This window comes from Nyctereutes procyonoides, unplaced genomic scaffold, assembly GCF_905146905.1.
Source record: "Nyctereutes procyonoides isolate TBG_1078 unplaced genomic scaffold, NYPRO_anot_genome, whole genome shotgun sequence".
Classification (NCBI taxonomy): Eukaryota; Metazoa; Chordata; class Mammalia; order Carnivora; family Canidae; genus Nyctereutes; species Nyctereutes procyonoides.
In genome coordinates this window covers 26,347,130-26,365,501 of record NW_026575035.1, presented here as the reverse complement: position 1 = coordinate 26,365,501, position 18,372 = coordinate 26,347,130, and the positions used below count along the sequence as shown (strand labels likewise).

At 36.8% G+C, this 18,372-nt stretch overlaps 1 pseudogene; it reads right to left on the bottom strand.

The window, feature by feature from the left end:
- Nucleotides 1-14,759, bottom strand: part of LOC129505258 (polyadenylate-binding protein 4-like) — a 39,116-nt pseudogene extending 24,357 nt beyond the window's left edge.
- Between the last annotated feature and the right edge of the window lie 3,613 nt (nt 14,760-18,372).

The window sequence follows — 18,372 nt, the reverse complement described above, 5'->3', positions numbered from 1 at the left end:
TAATTTTTGATATTTGCCCCAACTGACACAGGTATTGAATCTGACTTCCTTCCCACTACATTCTTTTTGGAGCCAGTGATTACCCAATGTCTTCTATTTGGTACAAAACCTACACAGTTTTGGATTTCATCTTTGCTTATCTTTGTGTCTCAGGAAAACAATCTTAAGACAACTGAGATTTATCACAACTTTTTTTTTTTTACAATCAATGCTAATATTTCAAATTCTTCTGTGGGAAAATCTTCATCTCTACATCATTTTCTCAATATCCATTCAAAGCACTTATCTCTTTAGGATTTAACATTTTCCTACCTGTCCACAGATTGATCAGATACCATAAAAAATAAAGAGATTAGTAGTTGTCAGAAAAGATGAAATCTAAATCAGACCTTTTAGGAGGGAATGTTACACTAAGCAAATAACTTTTAAATGAAAATTTAAAATACAGGCGGTAATAAAGAAAAAATAACCATATTTACTTGGTCAATAATGGATTAAATACATAAATCAAGTAAAGAAAAGGAACACTAGGGTAGTCATAGATTTTATGGATGGCAAAAGGATTGCAAAAGTGAAGGTGAGTAGAGATAAGAAGAAAATTTTCATCATAAGTGGAGAAAGATGGACAAATTAGTTATCATATTACTTTAGTATCAAAAATATTTTTCTGATGATTCAGACACTGGATACTGTTATTTTCCTTCCCTCTACATATAGATGTGCTGTATTCCTTGGACTCTGAATTGCTACTCTTTTTGTTTTTTCTACTTTAGTAACCCCAAAACCACACCTATGCACATATTTCTTATATCTCTATATTCAGATTTAACTTCTTTCTTATTTGCATTCTAATTATACTTTCTATAGTATCCAATAGCACTTTAATTTCAAAATGTAAAACAGGAAAATAGTTTTATGTCCTGAAAGTAGTTTTATGTCTTCTATTTCAATTTTTTTTCTTTTCTGATAATAGTGAAGAAAAGGTAATAAAGGATTCAGAACACACCACCTAGACTGGTGAAATAGCATAGGGAATTTATTTTTATATTAGTAAAGCCTACCTTTTTTTTAAAAGTCCAATTGTATATTCAATTTAAGTTCTTGTTTATGCATCTGATTTTAAGTGCTTCAAAAGCAGCTTCAAGTATTACATCTCATTAGACAATTTTAATTACAATTTTCAAAATATTCTTTTTTAATTTAAATTTTTATTTAATTTAAATTATTTAACTTAAAATATTCTTATAGAAAAGTAATTTCAAAAGACACAACAACATTGATGTAACAAAACTGATTTCAACCTCCAGCTTAAATCATCGTGCCACTCAGGAGTGTTACCAACTGTCAGTATCTGTTATGTCCCATCGACCTAACATGCTTAAAACACCCAAAAACTAGTTAGGCACTAAATACATTTCTTCTTTAAGGATCTGTATTTTGATACTGTCTTCCCAATATCCCTAGTACTATTAACAAGTATAAACACTGCTCAGAATACTCTATGGATTTTTTTACATTTTCTAATTTGAATTTTAAAAATTAATATGAACAATTCAGTGGCATCAGTACATTCAGAATGTTGTGCAATCACTGCCTCTGTCTAGTTTGAAAATAATTCTGTCAATCCAAAGTAAAACCTTTATCCATTAGCAAATTTTTCTCAATTCTTACCACTCTTTCCAACATCTGCCCTTGACAACATAGATCCAACCATCAGCATTCTGTCTTTTTTTTTTTTTTTTTTTATTTTTTTATAAATTAATTTTTATTGGTGTTCAATTTACCAACATACAGAATAACACCCAGTGCTCATCCCATCAAGTGTCCCCCTCAGTGCCCGTCACCCATTCACCCCCACCCCCCGCCCTCCTCCCCCTCCACCACCCCTAGTTCATTTCCCAGAGTTAGAAGTCTTTATGTTCTGTCTCCCTTTCTGATATTTCTCACACATTTCTTCTCCCTTCCCTTATATTCCCTTTCGCTATTATTCCTATTCCCCAAATGAATGAGAACATACACTGTTTGTCCTTCTCCGGTTACTGTGGCCAAGTTCAAAAAGGGTGTTGCCTGAGTTCTTCTCTGGGATTTTGATGGAATCTTGTCTCACATTTAGATCTTTCATCTATTTTGAGTTTATCTTTGTGTATGGTGCAAGAGAGTGGTCCAGTTTCATTCTTCTGCATGTGGATGTCCAATTTTCCCAGCACCATTTATTGAAGAGACTGTCTTTCTTCTAGTGGATCGTCTTTCCTCCTTTATCGTATATTAGTTGAGCATAAAGTTCAGGGTCCACTTCTGGGTTCTCTGTTCTGTTCCATTGATCTATATGTCTGTTTTTGTGCCAGTACCACACTGTCTTGATGAACACAGCTTTGTAGTACAACCTGAAATCTGGCATTGTGATGCCCCCAGATATGGTTTTCTTTTTTTTAAAATTCCCCTGGCTGTTTGGGGTCTTTTCTGATTCCACACGAATCTTAAAATAATTTGTTCTAAGTCTCTGAAGAAAGTCCATGGTACTCTGCGCCTTTTGATGGGGTCATTAAGCCCATTCACGTTCAGAGTTACTATTGACAGATATGAGTTTAGTGTCATCATGATATCTATTTAGTCCTTGTTTTTGTGGATTGTTCCACTGACCTTCTTCTTAAAGGGGAGTTTTAAGAGTCCCCCTTAAAATTTCTTGCAGAGCTGGTTTGGAGGTCACATATTCTTTCAGTTCCTGCCTGTCTTGGAAGCTCTTTATCTCTCCTTCCATTTTGAATGAGAGCCTTGCTGGATAAAGTATTCTTGGTTGCATGTTCTTCTCATTTAGGACCCTGAATATATCCTGCCAGCCCTTTCTGGCCTGCCAGGTCTCTGTGGAGAGGTCTGCTGTTACCCTAATATTCCTCCCCATGAAAGTCAGGGACTTCTTGTCTCTTGCTGCTTTAAGGATCTTCTCTTTATCTTTGGAATTTGCAAGCTTCACTAGTAGATGTCGAGGTGTTGAACGGTTTTTATTGATTTTAGGGGGGGATCTCTCTATTTCCTGGATCTGAATGCCTGTTTCCCTTCCCAGATTGGGAAAGTTTTCAGCTAGGATTTGTTCAAATACATATTCTGGCCCTCTGTCCCTTTCGGCGCCCTCGGGAACCCCAATTAAACGTAGGTTTTTCTTCCTTAGAGTGTCATTTATTTGCCTTAATCTGTCTTCGTGGTTCTTTAATTGTTTATCTCTTTTTTCCTCAGTTTCCTTCTTTGCCATTAACTTGTCTTCTATGTCACTCACTCGTTCTTCCACCTCGTTAACCCTCGTCGTTAGGACTTCTAGTTTGGATTGCATCTCATTCAGTTGATTTTTAATTTCTGCCTGATTGGATCTAAATTCTGCAGTCATGAAGTCTCGTGAGGCCTTAATGCTTTTTTCTAGAGCCACCAGTAGCTGTAGAATAGTGCTTCTGAATTGGCTTTCTGACATTGAAGTGTAATCCAGATTTTGTAACTCTGTGGGAGCGAGGGCTGTTTCTGATTCTTTCTTTTGAGGTGAGGTTTTCCTTCTAGTCATTTTGCTCAGTGCAGAGTGGCCAAAAACAAGTTGTATTGGAACACGGGGGAGTATCACTGGTCCGTCCAGCTGGTCTTCTGGGGGAGGGGCCTGCTGTGCTGATTCTCAGGTGTTAGCACTTGGGGGAGCTGCTCTGCCCCTGCCTGCTGCAGGGCTCTGCGGGGGTTGTTTACCCCGCCAGGCCCCAGGAGGAACAGCAGCAGTTGCTACGGCAACTCTGGAAGCCTGGATTCAGCCTCCGCAGGAACTACGGGGCTCGGGCTCGGGGCTCTCGGCTCTCCGTCCGCAGGGCCTGGAGGCTCCGGGGCGGGGCCGCTGATCTGCTCAGCTCGGGGCAGGAGCGTCCTCGCTGTCCTGGGCCCTCCCGGCCTCTGCCTGTCCCGGGGGAGGCCGGATCCTGGGCTGTGTCCCGGCGCCCTGTGCTCCGGGGCCTGCGCTGGTGGATTCGCGCTCCCGCCCGCAGCCCCCTCCGCGGAGCCGCTCCCGAGCCCCTCCGAGCTGCTCCGGCCCCGCCGTGCGCGCTGCAGCCCTTAGGGAGCTCGGCGCACTCTCCGGGGCGCAGGTGTCTGTTAGTGTCCCCGGGAGCCCGAGGGCATCCCCGCCCTCCTGGGTCCTGCTCCAACTCCCTGCGAGCCCCTTTCCCCCGGGAAGGTTGGTGCAGCTCCTGCTCCTCCGGGACGGGGCTCTCCTGTCCTGGGGACACTCGCCCCGGCCTCAGCCCGGCTCCTCGCGGGGCCCCTCCCCCTCGGAGGCCTTTTGTTTCTTTATTTCTTTTTCCCCGTCTTCCTACCTTGATAGAAGCGCGAACTTTTCTCACTGTAGCATTCCAGCTGGTCTCTCTTTACATCTCAGGCCGAATTCGTAAATTTTCAGGATGGTTTGAAGGTTATCTAGGTAACTTGGTGGGGACAGGTGATTTGGGGACCCTGCTCTTCCGCCATCTTGCCCCGAGAGTCAAGCATTCTGTCTTCTATTTAATTTGGTTATTTGATATAAATGGAATTAATGAAATATGTGAATTTTACATCTGCATATATTCATATTGTGGCATGTTTCACATGGCTAATAATATTTCATTATTGATATTTCAATATTTAATAATATTTCATTGTATTCCTATACTATATTTTGTTTATCCATTCATCAGTTGATAGACATTTGGGCTGTTTCTGCCTTTTGACAATTATGAATCATCCTCCTATGAATGCATGCATATGTACTGGCTTGAATATCTCTTTCCAACTGTTTGGTTATATATTTAAGAGTGGAATTATGGAAGCATATGATATGTCTATACTTTTTAAGGAATCACCATTTCCACATAGGCTAGAACATTGTAAATAACCCTACCCCAACTATTTGTGAGAATTCCAATTTCCTTTTAACACACCAAAATTTGTTTCCTGTTCTTGTTTTAAATTATCACTTATTATACTCATCCTAATGGGGGTAGAAATGGTATCTCGTTGTTTTGAGTCACATTTTTCTAAGGACTAATGATGTTGAGCATCTTTTTGTGTGCATGTTGGCCATTTGCATATATTCTTTGGAGTAATGTAATGTCTATTCAAGTCATTTGTACATTTTTCCTAATTAGACTTTTTGTCTTTTCTTTTTATTAGTTATAAGAATTCTTTATAATCTTGATTCTAGTCCTTATCAGACATATGTACTGCAAATATTTTCTTTCATTTGTAGATTGTCCTTTTACCTCTTCCTAATGTCCTCTGATGCACAAAGTATCAGTATATAAGTTTATAACTGATCAGTATCAGTTTAGAACTGATTAGGTCAGATTTATCTACGTTTTTCTTTTGTGCTGATATTTTTAAAGTCATGTATAAGAATCCTTTGACAAATCGAAGGTTATGAAGATTTATCCTTGTGTTTTCTTCAAAGAGTTTTATATTATTAACTCTTATATTTAGGTGGTGGATCCATTTTTGTTTTTGTATATGGCATGATGTAAGTGTCCAACTTCATTTCTTTACAAATATACATTTAATTTCTTTATCCATTCAGTAGTGTTGGAGTATCTGGATGGCTCAGTTGGCTAAGCATCTGACTCTTGATTTTGGCTCAGGTCATGATCTCAGGATCCTGGGATTGAGCCTCACATCAGGCTCTCTGTATTCACCAGGGAGTCAGCTTAAGGATTGTCTCCCTCTTCTTCTCCCTCTATCCTTCCCCCACACTTGCACACAAACATACACACACACTCTCTCTCAAATAAATAAATAAATAATGGAAAACAGTATGCAGGTTCTTCTAAAAGTTAAAAATAGAGCTACGCTGTGACCCAGCAATTGCACTACCAGGTGTTTATCCAAAGGATACAAATAGAGATTTGGAGGGGCACATGCCCCACAATGTTTATAGCAGCAATATCCGCAATAGCCAAAATATGGAAAAGGCCCAGATGTCCATCAACAGATGAATGGATAAAGAAGGTATGATATATATATAAAGGAATGTTACTCAACCATCAAAAAAGAATGAATTCTTGCCATTCGTAATGATGTGGATGGAACTCGAGGGTATTATGCTAAGCCAAAAAATTAGAGAAAGAAATACAATATGATTCACTCATGTATGGAATTTAAGAAACAAAACAGATGAACATAGAGAAGGGAAAGAAAAATAAAATAAGATGAAAACAGAGAGGGAGGAAAACCATAAAAGACTCTTAACTATGCAAGACAAATTGAGAGTTGCTAGAGGGGATCTATGAGGGAGGATGGGGTAATTGGGTGATGAGTATTAAAGAGGGCACATGAAGTAGTGAGCACTGGGTGTTGTATGCAGCTGATGAATTATTGGATTATATCTCTGAAACTAATAGTACAGTATATGTTAATTGAATTGAACCTAAAACAAAAATTTAAAAATTAAAAAAAAAACTTAAAAATTAAATTAAATTTAAAAATTAAAAGTAAATCTAAAACAAACAAACAAACAAAAAATGTTAGCACCCTTCTCAAAAAATCAATTGACCATAGATGTATGGGTTTATTGCTGGATACTCAGTTCTATTCCATTGGTATATATGTGTATAATTATGCCAATATCACAATTTTTTGGTTCTTGTGATTTTATACTAAGGTATATACTTCTTTATACTAAGAAATCAAGAAGTATGGATCTTCTTTCCTGCTTTGTTGAATATTAGTTGACCAGACAGTTTTTAGTTCATTTTGGGTTTTTTATTCTGGTCCACTAATCTATGTGTCTGTTTATGTGGCAGTACCATACTGACTTGATGACTATAGCTTTTGTAATATAGTTTGAAGTATGGAATTGTTCTGTCTTCATTTTTGCTTTCCTTTTTGAAGATTTCTTTGGCTATTCAAGGTCTTTTGTGGTTCAATACAAATTTAAAAATTGTTTTTTCTAGCTCTGTGAAAAATGCTGGTGGTATTTTATTAGGGATTGCATTAAATGTGTAGATTGCTTTAGGTAGTATAGACATTTTAACAATATTCATTCTTGCAAACCATGACCATGCAATATTTTTCCATTTCTTTGTGTCTTCTTTAATTTCTTCCATAAGTTTTCTAGAGTTTTCAGGGTACAGATCTTTTAAATCTTTGGTTAAGTTTATTCCTAGGTAACTTATGGTTTGGTGCAATTGTAAATGGGTTCAAGTCCTTGATTATCTCTTTCTGCTGCTATTGATGTATAGAAATGCAACAGACTTCTGTATGTTGATTATGTATCCTGCAACTTTACTGAATCTATGCATGAGTTCTAGTAATTTTGGGGAGAGAACTTTTGGGTTTTCTACATAGAGCCTGTGAATAGTGAAAGTTTGACTCCTCCTTGCCAATTTGGATGCCTTTTATTTCTTTTTTGTTGTCTGATTGCTAGACTAGGACTTCCAGTATTATGTAAAAGAGTAATGGTGAGAGTGGACATCCCCGTCTTCTTCCTAACCTTACAGAAAAAGCTCTCGGTTTTTCCCCACTGAGGATGATATTAACGTTGGATTTTCTGCATATGGCTTTTATGATGTTGTAATTTGTTGCCTCTATCTTTTCTTTATTGATAGTTTTTATCAAGAAAGAATGCTGTATTTTGTCAAATGCTTTTTATGCATCTATGGAGAAGTTCATGTGTTTCTTATCCTTTCTTTTATTAATATAGTGTATCCTGTTGATTGATTTGCAAATATTGAACCAAACTTGCAGTCCAAGAAAAAATCCCAATTGATTGTGGTGAATAATGCTTCATATGTACTGTTGAATTTGATTTGCTAATAATGTCTTGATAATTTTTACATCCATGTTCATCAGGGATATTGGCTGGTAATTCTCCTTTTTAGTGGAGGCCTTTGGTTTTGGATTCAAGGTAATGCTAGCTGCATAGAATGAGTCTGGAAGCTTTCTTTCTTTCTTTTATTTTATTTGATTTTTTGGAATTGTTTGAGAAGAATAGGTATTAAGTGTTCTCTAAATGTACAGTAGAATTCTCCTGGGAAGCCATCTGACCCTGTACTTTTTTTGTTGGGAGATTTTTGATTACTGATGTAATTTCTTTGCTACTTAGGAGTCTGTTCAAATTTTCTATTTCTTCCTGTTTCAGTTTTGGTAGCTTGTATGTTTCTAGGCATTTGTCCATTTCTTCCAGATTGCCTAGTTTGTTGGCATATAATTTTTCATAAAATTCATTTATCATTGTTTTTATTTCTGTGGTGCTGGTTGTGATCCCTTTTTTTTTAAAACGTTTATTTATTTTTTTTTATTTTTTATTTATTTATGATAGTCACCTAGAGAGAGAGAGAGAGAGAGGCAGAGACATAGGCAGAGGGAGAAGCAGGCTCCATGCACCGGGAGCCCGACGTGGGATTCGATCCCGGGTCTCCAGGATCGCGCCCTGGGCCAAAGTCAGGCGCCAAACCGCTGCGCCACCCAGGGATCCCTGGTTGTGATCCCTTATCTTTCATTTGTGGTTTTATTTATTTGTGTCTTTTCTCATTTCTTTTTGATGTCTTTTTTTTCTTTTTGATAAGTCTGTTAAGGGATTATTAATTTTATTAATCCTTTCAAAGAACCAACTCTTTCAATTATCTGTTGTACTGCTTTTTTGTTTGTGTCTATACCATTTATTTCCACTCTAATCTTTATTATTTCCCTCTCTTCTCCTGGTTTTAGGATTTATTTGCTGTTCCTTTTCTATCTCCTTTAGGTGTAAGGTTAGGTTGTAAATTTTAACTTTTCTTGCTTCTTGAGGTAGGCCTATGTTGCTATATACTTTCCTCTTACAACTGCTTTTGCTACATCCCAAAGGTTTTGGACTATTGTGTTTTTACTTTCTTTTGCTTCCAGGTATTTTCTTAATTTCTTCTTTAATTCCTAGTTAACCTATTCATTTTCAGTAGGATGTTCTTTAACCTCCATGTATTTACGGCTTTTTAATTTTCTTTCTTGTAGCTGACTTCAAATTTCATGGCATTGTGGTCTGGAAATATGCATGGCATGATCTCAATCATTTTGTACTTGTGGAGGCCTGATTTGTGATCCAGGATGTGATCTATTCTGGAGAATATTCCATATGCACTTGAAAAGAATGTGTATTCTGCTGCTTTAGGATGAAATGTTCTGAATATATCTGTGAAGTCCACCTGCTCCAGTCTGTCATTTGAAGCCCTTGATCTTCTGATTAGATGAGCTGTCCATAGTGGAGTATTAAAGTCCCCTATTATTATTATATTGTTATCAATGAATTTCTTTAGGTTATTATTAATTGATTTATATATTTGTGTGTTCCCAAGTTGGGGGCATTGATATTTACAATTATTAGATCTTCTTATTGGATAGACATCTTTATTATGGTATAGTTACCTTCTTCATCTCTTGTTATAGTCTTTGTTTTAAAAATCTAGTCTCTCTGATATAAATATTGCTACTCTGGCTTACTTTGACATTCATTTGCATAATAAATAGTTATCTATCTCCTCACTTTTATTTTTTTATTTTTTTTAGACTTTTTTTTAATTTTTTTTAATTTTTTTTATTTATTTATGATAGTCACACACACACACAGAGAGAGAGAGAGAGAGGCAGAGACACAGGCAGAGGGAGAAGCAGGCTCCATGCACCAGGAGCCCGACGTGGGATTCGATCCCGGGTCTCCAGGACCGGGCCCTGGGCCAAAGGCAGGCACCAAACCGCTGCGCCACCCAGGGATCCCTCTATCTCCTCACTTTTAATCTGTAGGTGTCTAGGTCTAAAATGAGCCTCTTGTAGGCAGCATATTGATGTGTCTTGTTTTTATCCATTCTGATATCCCATGTCTTTTGATTGGAGCAGTTAGTCTATTTACATTCAGAGTGATTACTGATAGATATGAATTTAGTGCCATTTTATTACCTGTAAAACTCAATGTTTTTGGAGATTTTCTCTGTTCCTTTCTAGTTTTTTTGCTTTTTAGTCTTTCTTTCCCACCCAAAGAATCCCCTTTAATATATCTTGCAGTTCAGGTTTAGGGATCACAAGTTCCTTTAGTTTTTGTTTGGGAAATTCCCAGCCTATTCCTATCTGTAAATCTGAACTGAATCCTGGATTCTTCGAAAGTTTAATTCATTTATGTGTAATGTAATTACTGATAAAGAAGGACTTGCATTTAGCATTTTGCTACTCATTGTCTGAATTTCTTATAACTCCCTCTCAACCCTTTCTACATTGTATTGTCTTTGCTCCACTGTCAAAGATCATTTCTTTGCAAAAGATATTTTTGTGAGTCTTTTCTGGGCTCTCCATTCTGTGCTCTTAATTTATGTGTATTTTTTGCACCAATAAGAAGGTATTTTTAGTAACTGAATAGTAATATTGAACTCAGGAAATGTGAGTCTTCCAAGCTTTTCTTTTTTAGAATTGTTCTTGGCTATTCTAGGGCCTTTACTTTACTTATGATAGTGTAAAATTTTAGAAGCAGTTTGTCAACATCTACACAATAACTTGCTGGAATTTTTACAGTGATTTTTTAAAAAATCATTATGTCTAATCAGTAAGCATTGGCATCTTTAAAATATTAAAACTTCAAATCCATGAATATGAATATTCTTCGTTTATTTTGGACACTTCTCAGCCATGATTTCAAATATTTCTTCTGCTCTGCTCTGATTTTTGTTTCAATAAGCAATTCCAGGGCAGCCTCGGTGGCCCAGCAGCTTAGCACTGTCTTCAGTCCAGGGCATGATCCTGGAGACCCGGGATGGAATCCCACGTTGGGCTCCCTGCATGGAGCCTGCTTCTCCCTCTGCCTGTGTCTCTGCCTCTATCTCTCTCTCTCTGCCTCTCATGAATAAATAAAATAAAATATTTAAAAAGAAAAAAAATAAGAAATTCCATAAACCTGAATGTTACACATTTTGATAGTATTTCATAGTACCCAGATATTCCTTTTTATTTTATATTCTTTTTGCCCCTTTCATTCAGTTTCAGAAGTTTCTAATAATATATCCTCAAGAACTCTAGTTCTTTCTGTAGGCTATAAACGAGCCCATTGAAGATATTCTTTATTAAGCACAGTGTGCTTTTAAGTTTCTAACATTTCCAATTTACTCTTCCTTATCATTTCCATCTCTCTTCTTACATTATCCATCCATTCTTTTATGTTGTTCACATTTCCATTAGCACTTTTAATAACTTTTTATTATAAATTGGACATCTTGTATCAGGTAATAAGATTAAGGAAAAACAGAACTCAAGTGTCAGTATTTACATTAATGTGGCTACAAGTTGGACTATATTTACTTTTGTTTTAGGTATTGGTGGTACTACAATTTTCAAATTTCTTTAATGTTCTTTTTGTCTTTCTTCTAGGTGGTAGTCATGTATTAGCCAGGGTTCTCCAGAGAAAGAGAACCAATAATATGTCTGTCTGTCCATCTATCATGTATCATCTATCTATCTATCATCTATCTATCTATCTATCTATCTATCTATCTATCTATCTATCTATCTATCATCTATCTATATATCTATCTATCTATCTATCATCTATCTGTCATTTATCTATCTATCATCTATCTATCTATCTATCACAATTATGGAGGCTGGCAAGTGCAAAATCAGCAGAAAGGGCCAGCAAGTTAAAGACTCAGGGAGAGCCAATGAAGTCAGAAGGCAGTTTGCTAGCAGAACCTCTTCAGGGGAAGTCATTCTTTTGTTTTATTTGACTTCAGCTGACTGAATGACCCCCACCCACATTATAGATGCAATCTGCTTATGATTTAAATGTGAATTTCATCCAAAATCATTCCCACAGAAGCATCCAGAATAATATTTGACAAAATATCTGGGCACTATGGCCTAACCAAGTTGACTCACAAAAGTAAACATCATACATAGGTACTTCTTTTTGGACAGAAGTTGTATCTTACACTCAGTTGTAATCCCCTTATACTGTACTGGAATTTTGTTGGTGTGGTGGTAAAGTGTGGAAGGTGACTTTCTATAATGTTCCAACTAAATCTCAGCGTTTTATTTAACCTATGTGTCAGTCCCTGATCTTCTTGAGTGCTTCTCTAGTGAATCATTTATTTTTCTGCCTCCTGGCTGCTACTCCCTTCCCTGCCTGGCACATTCCCAATGCATTTCCTTAAATCATTAACTTTTGTTGGTTAAGAATTACCCTTCTTCCAGGTGATACAAGAAGGCTGGGGGCCAGGAGTGTGGATAAAGTCCCTTCTCCAATCTGTGATGAAGTTAGAGTTAGGCTCTGGCTTCTTTTCCCCTATAATGTAGACATTTTATTGGAGAATACTTGACATTTTTCAAAATATTTACTTTTCTTTTCCTGTGCCAGAGCCAGGAGGAGAGCTTCCCATGAAAAGTCTAAAGTGGTTCTGGAGATAAAGCCCAGGGAAGTGTGCCACTCACCAATATTGGGATCTCTGGGAGTTACTATTAAACTAGTTCACACTTAGCCTCCAGCTATTCATCACAGTTACCATTCAAGTGTTCCTATCAGTTTTATCTCCTTTGACTGTGGCTCCAATTAAACAAATTTTTATCTCTGTATTCACTTGTCTCCATACTTTGTGGTGATGATTTGCCCTGTTTAAGATGTTGGATCAAAAATTTTCTAGGTGCTTTTTTAAAGATATCACATTCTCAGGAAAAGATTATTTCAGGGATGTAAATACATCAGGAGCTTCTGGCTTTTTCTAATAAAAGAAGTTTGTTTCTAAGTAAAGTGCATAAAATACAGTTACTCAAAGAATATTTGTCCATTATTACCTGGAAGAAAATTTTACTAGAAAAATTAAATATTTTAAATGTTTAGTCTTGTTAAAGCGACTTACTTTTAGTCTGTCTGATATTCTTTCTTTTAAAAGTGTGCATACCATTTCTACTTCAAAGCTTTGTCTTAAAAAATAAAAAATAATCAAAAATAAATCTTTATTTTTTTAAATAATTCATAATTCACATATATCTCTTCTTCCACTAAATAATATTAAGAATTTTCCACTCCCCAAATATGTATTTTTGGCCTGCTCTCTCCTCAACTTTGTGATACAAACACAGTATTTTCCCTAATAATTTGCTTACTGCCTAGAAGACTGCCTCAGGAAATTTATCCTATGAAGTTTTGATAAAAGCAGCCAAAAATGTGTGAAATATTTAATTAACAGTTTTATTGAAGATTAAAAGGAAGATTAACATTTATGTTGACACTTTGAAAATGAAGAGAGTTTTAAATCAAATAATGAAATTACACACCTGACACATTTGATCCATTTTCATCCTGGAGGGGGAAGGTTAGCTTATAATATATGTCTATTTATAAATGTCAGGCATGTTGCAGGCTAAGATGAGGATACGTACAAGTAGTTTTAGTAATAATTTTTAATTTTACTTTGATAGATGATTAATCTATCTTTGACATTAAGGTATTGAATAACATGTTTGATTCACTCTGCCTCATTCTATTCCAGTGGCCTAAAAAAGTAAACCTCAAAAGAAAACATTTTAATATATTAACCTAATTTTACTATTTTCTCCATAATATTGAGTTTAATAGTGATTAAAACACTGAATGTGACACATACTGCCAGGGCATCATAAATTGTCCCACAGCACTGAAAAGTTAGAGAAAATTTCAACTTCTTCCTAAAAATAGGGATTTAATTAAACCTTATAGAAATTGCATATGATAGACAACTCTAAGCTAATCTCATTTGAAATATCAGTATGCAAATACCAAATAAAATAGAAACAAACAGAAGCAAATTGCACATTAAAATAGTAATACATAACAACCAAATTAAATTGATCCTAGAAATGAACATAAGATAAACATTATTTATATTACTAAATTATTATTATTATTATATTACTAAATCTTAATTGAAAAATTTAAAAAGATGAAAATAATGTGATAATGTATATACTTGCACAAAAATATTTGATACAACACAACCTAAACAAATAACCAAAATCTATATGAAATAAATATTCATGCATCTTTTTTAATATGCATCTGTCAGCTTAAAAGCCAAAATCATACTTATTTACTTAATGTTCCACTGAAGTCAGGAACTAGGCAAGAATTGTCATTTCAGTTACAATGGTCCAGTAGGGAGCTTCAAGGGCCTGTCTCTCTATAGCAACATTAGAGGAAAAAAAAAAAAAAAAACAAGCAAAATTTGTAAAAATGAAATTTATTAATAACAACTAAGTGAATAACAGAAAAAAAAAGTTTTTTTAACTGGCTTTAAATACTTATCAGGGCACCAGGAAAGGGGGGTGCAGTGAGAACTTTTCACATGTGAATTTGCGGTTGAGGTGCTGTGATAGAGAAGGGGACCCATCTGTAAAGGCAGCTGGGGTGCCCCACCTCCCACCCTGGGACAAGGGAGCAGTGTAGAGGCCCTTTCTGGAGAGTCCCAGGGCCAACTGGGAGCCAGCCCTTTCTGTGAGGTAGATTATTAGGGAGGGAACAGAGGTGGAGCTCCAACGGTGATGACACACAGTCACTGCCTTAATGATACTGCTGATAGCTGGGATAGACTGGGGCTAGATAGACTGGGGCTGGGATAGACCCCGCTGGGTGGGCAGCAGGGCGGCCAGTCTCACCAGCTTGTGCAGAGATGCCTCCGAGTAGAGGCGAGGGCGCTGGACTCCTCGTGCGAGTGTGAGGCCCGCGTGGGTGCCGGGTACTGGGTGCCTAGGGCCAGAGACACGCAGCCACATGTTCCCGCTGTCATCAGTCATCATTACTCGGGCCTGAGTATGGGGTTGGCTCGCCGCTCAGCGCCCAAGTTCCCCAATGGAAATCCTTGATTGTTGCTTTGTGTATTTTGTTCTTTTAACCCAAAGCCACGCTGCTTGGAGAAACCCTGCTCTTAGCGATGATGCAGGATTTCCCGAAGGTGCATAGGTGGCGCGAGGCCCGGGAGGGCAGGTTACAAGTCACCACCGGCGGGGGGATGGGGGGACGACAAGGCCGTGGTCTTTACAAGCACCTCAAGATGGTGAACAGAAAGTCTTAAATTGCTATTTAAAAGAGACTTTTTTTTCCTCCTTTAAAAAAAAAAAAAATATTGGGCAGCTGGCTGGAATCCTCCAGGAACTGGGATGTGCAGGCAGCCAGCACAGCCCCAGGTAATGCTCCGCTGGTGATGGAATTCCAGGGATCTTCTTTGCCCAGCAAGTGCACCAGGATGCAGGCGCTGGTAGAGAACAACCCCCCAACCCCAACACACACACACACACACACACACACACACCCCTAAATTGCCTCCAATCTGCGGGACTCAGATCCTCACAGTTTTGACACTACCTCTCAATCCTAGTAGGAACAACATTTTCACTTAGTTGTGTTTCAGCTCCTCTTGCCTGGCTTGGTGGTGCTTGAGGGTGGTAGCACATGTTCCCAGACTGGTAATCTGGTAATAAAAAGAACAGAGAGGACTTTTTTCTCAAAGCATTGTGTTTTTATTGACCTGTTTGGGAGTGCCCTGATTGATTGTGCAAGGCTTTTGCCTTTGTTTAGCCTAATTCAAGTTTGTCCAGTGTATAAAAGTATCTAAGTGGATGGCATTGCTTGACAACATAGAAAAGGAGATTAACAAACTGCTGCTGCTTGGGACAAAAGATTACAGTTGTGACAAATAATAAGCATGCCAAAGGGTTTTGGGGCCACAGCTATGGGCAGAGTTAATCTGGTATGTAAGGATTTTAAAAGCCTCCTGAATATAACAGGATATCTAGAAAGCTATCCAAATATTTGGAATTAAAGTCATGCTCAGGAAGGAATGGAGATGGTCCTAAACTTTCATCTCCAGCTGATGTGTAGGCTCAATGTAAATAGAATGGATGCTAAGGAAGAGAAATAAACAGACTGGCCAAACTCTGAAGGAATGCCACAACATTCCTTGAACAAACACTGAAAGATTGTATTTTACTTTTCTTTTCTTTTTTCTTCTCTTCCCTTCTCTCTTCTTTTCTTTCTTTTCCTTTCTTTTTTTTTTCTTCTTTCCATGACTGTAGACATTTAAGGAATTCTGTCAAGCTAGTAACTTACCATAAGCTAAAGGAACAGACTTCAGAAACCACACATGATAAAGAATACAATCTGTCACAGATAGTATGGAAAAGATTTTAAACAACAAGAAAATACAACACATAACAAAGAACAACAGCAAAACTTAGGAAGGTTGAATAATTTGGTAATATCACTTGGTAATATTCAAAATGTCAAGCTTGACAAAAAAAATATGAGAAATTCAAGGAGATGTAAAAGTATAGCCCATTTAGAGGGAAAAATATCAACCAAAATTATCTCTTAGGAGGCACAAGCATAGGCTTACTAACAAAGACTTTAAAGCAACTGTTTTATAGATGACCAAAAATAAAACTATAAAATAAAACAAAGCATGACCAAAGAACCAAAGAAAACTAAGAATGGTGTCTTAACAAATTGAGAATAAGAATAAAGAGACGGGATTCACAAAAAGGAACAAAATGCAAATTCTGAGATTGAAAAGTATAATAATTGAAATGAAAATTGCACTAGAGAGAGTCAAAAGCAGAAGAAAGAATGAGAATACTTTATAACAAAACAATTGAAATTACCCATACTGAGAAACAGAAAGAAAAAAATGTAAAGGTTCTAGGAGACTTATATGACACTGCTGAGCATACCAATCAATATGCACCCAATGGGAATCCCAAAAGAAGATGAGAGAAATAAAGGGGCAAAAGCATTTTTGAAGAAATAGGTAAAAAGAGTATTTGAAGAAGTAATGGCCATAATTTCCTTATATATTAATCTATAAGTGAGAAACATAGTCAAATTATTGAAAGTCAAAAACAAAAAGACTATCCTAAAAGTAGAAAAAGAAGTGAGTATGTAGGGCACCGAAGCTATTCAGTATTACACTGTAATGGTAGATACATGATATTATGCATTTGTTACAACACAAAAGGTGAATCCTAATGTCAACTATGGACATTAGTTAATAGTCATGTGTCAGTATTGGTTTATCAATTATAACAAATGCACCATACTAATACAAGATATTAGTAATAGGAGAAACTGGTAGGTAGACAGGGTGGGTTGTAAAATATGGGAACTCTCTGTACCCTCTGCTTATTGTTTTGCAAACTTAAAAGCATTATAAATGTATATATGAATTGTACATAATATGTAAATCTGGGCGGTACCATGAAGGACCATAGGATGGTAGAGGGTAACACGTTCAAATGAGCATTTTTAGTGGTGGGAAAAAATTGCTATAATTAGATGCTGAGAGATTGAGAGTAAGGTAATATATAGCAGTAGCTCTCACTATTTTTAAGTTTTCACAAAGTGCATATTATGAAGTATAATCTCATTACTATATCATAACACATCGTTCAAACAGAAACTTTGGGACTAAGAAGGATAATTAATTGAGGGGAGAACAGAAAACCAAGAGTGTAGCAATGATAACATATGTGTGGCTTAAAACCATCACCTTACTCTTATACTATCCAGCCTCACTCCCAATTACAGCCACCAATGAACACACTATGTGGCTGTCACCATGTGTATACCAAAAAACTTTCCACATAAGAGAAATAATGTTGAACTCACTTAAGATTTAAATTTTGGACTGCCTTCACCCCAGGGCGTGATCCTGGGGTCCCGGGATCAAGTCCCAGGATCAAGTCCATGAAGGAAGCCTGCCTCTCCCTCTGCTTATGTCTCCGCCTCTCTCTATGTGTCTCTCATGAATAAATAAATAAAATTTAAAAAAAATTTAAATTGATTACTCTGACATTTTTGTAGAAAAATGAGAAAACATATATAGGAAAATAAAAGAACTAATCAATAGATGTGTTCATTAAATTTTTTTTAATTTTTTTTAATTTTTATTTATTTATGATAGTCACACAGAGAGAGAAAGAGAGGCAGAGACACAGGCAGAGGGAGAAGCAGGCTCCATGCACCGAGAGCCCGACGTGGGATTCGATCCCGGGTCTCCAGAATCGCGCCCTGGGCCAAAGGCAGGCGCCAAACCGCTGCGCCACCCAGGGATCCCTGTTCATTAAATTTTTAAATAAACACTAGAAACTAATGCTTAGAGGAAAAATATAAAATTCCCATTAGAGTTGAAAAGAAGTTTTGTGTTCTTTCAAGGTAAGAAATGTAGACAGAGTCTTTTGGTAATTCTTACTATTTGGTATTAAAATAAAAGAGCCTTAAAGATAATAATATAAGCCTTTGGTCTGCATACCTCAACATAGGGTCTTCATCTTTTCGAGAAAATCTCTTTGTCTTGTCTTTTATTTGAGACTAATGTTTGTATATCTAAAGGAACAGAAGATTACAGA